We start from the raw sequence: 2,059 nt of genomic DNA on the forward strand, positions 1-2,059 counted from the left end.
TAGTAATATTTATTATAATTACTATTTTAATATAATAGAAATAATTTACATGTATATATATTAATATATTTAGTAAAGTGTACAGAGAGAGGATATTTTGAAAGTATAAAGAGGGAGGAAATTATTTTGTTATTGCTTGCTTGTGTATACATGTTTTTATAGGCAAACAAAATTTGTTTTTTCAAACTTCATTAATTTCCTTCGACATAAAGACTTGTTTCTCTCAACGTAGGAAAATTAAATTGCTCATTAATGGACATTCATTCTTATCCATAGTATCCTCGTCACAATACTCCTCCTTGAATGTCTATTTAGGATTATGTCTCGTTAAAATCTTACTAAAGAAAAATCTAGTGGGAAAAAAATTTTAGTGAAGGAAAAAGAGTACAAAATCCATTGTGATGGGGACTGCCTCATTAAAAACCTTGTCAAGAAAAATCTAATAAGAAAAAAAAACCCGACCAAGAAAAAAAGAGTACAGTATCCCCCTCTTGTTGACATCATTTAATGTCTCGAAATCGGCGCATCCCAATCTCGTGTACTAATCTTTCAAAGGAGGATTTTGAGAGTGACTTTGTAAATAAATCTACCAGATTGTCACTTGAGCGGATCTGTTGGACATCAATTGTCCCTTGATTTTGAAGATCATGAGTGAAGAAGAATTTGGGAGAAATATGCTTTGTTCTATCACCTTTGATGTATCCACCTTTAAGTTGAGCAATGCATGCTGTATTATCTTCAAACAGGACGGTTGGAGCTATCTTATGATCAATCAGTCCACATGATGACAGAATATATTGGATCAAACTCTTGAGCCAAAAACACTCGCGACTTGCTTCATGAATCGCTAGTATTTCAGCATGATTAGAGGATGTTGCAGCAATCGTCTATTTCGTGGACCTCCATGATATAGATGTTCCACCATATGTGAACAGATATCCTATTTGAAATCTCCCTTTGCGTGGATCAAACAAGTATCCAGCATCTGCATAGCCAACTAATTGTGACTTAGATCTATAAGGATAAAACAATCCCATATCAACTGTCCCATGAAGATATCGAAAGATTTGTTTGATTTCATTCCAATGTCTTCAGGTTGGAGAGGAACTATATCTTGCTAGTAAATTCACAGCAAATGATATATCGGGTCTTGTATTATTAGCAAGATACATTAGTGCTCCAATGGCACTAAGATATGGTACTTCAGGACCAAGGATATCTTAATTTTCTTCTTTATGACAGAATTGATCCTTTTCCACATCCAAAGATCTTACGATCATTGGGGTACTCAAAGGATGTGACTTATCCATATAAAATCTTTTATATGTTCGATCTGCAGGTCGAGACAAAATTTAGTCCTTCTAAGATCTTTCGTTTCAAACTCTTCTTTTAGAGTTTTTATAATTATTGGAATCTCATCAGGAGTTCCAATGATATTTAAATCATCAACGTACATAGCAATTATAATGAATCCAGATGCAGTTTTCTTTATGAAAACACAGGGACAGATATCATCATTCTTGAATCCGTTTTTGGCCAGATACTCAGTAAGACGATTATACCACATTCGTCCAGATTGCTTTAGACCATATAAAGATCTTTGCAATTTTACTGAGTATAACCCTTGTGAATATTCATTGGATGGTTTAGATATCTTTAGTCCTTCAGTAACTTTCATATAAATATCACGATCTAATGAGCCGTATAAGTAAGCTGTTACCACATCCATTAAATGCATATGCAGATAAACTAATCAAATAACGCAATGTTATCGCATCCACTACAGGGAAATACGTTTCTTCATAATCTATATCGGGCCTTTGTGAAAACCCATGTACCACGAGTCGGGCTTTGTAGTGCACAACTTCATTTTTCTCATGTTTTCTCACAAATACCCATCGGTATCCAACATGTTTTATATCTTCTGGTGTACGGACTACAGGTCCAAAGACTTCACGTTTTACAAGTGAGTCTAATTCAGCCTTCATGGCTTCTTTCCATTTTGGCCAATCATTCCTTTGTCGACATTCTTCGACTGATCTTGGCTCAAGATCCTTAC

Source organism: Arachis ipaensis, chromosome B03 (genome assembly GCF_000816755.2).
Source record: "Arachis ipaensis cultivar K30076 chromosome B03, Araip1.1, whole genome shotgun sequence".
In the NCBI taxonomy this organism is placed as follows: domain Eukaryota; kingdom Viridiplantae; phylum Streptophyta; class Magnoliopsida; order Fabales; family Fabaceae; genus Arachis; species Arachis ipaensis.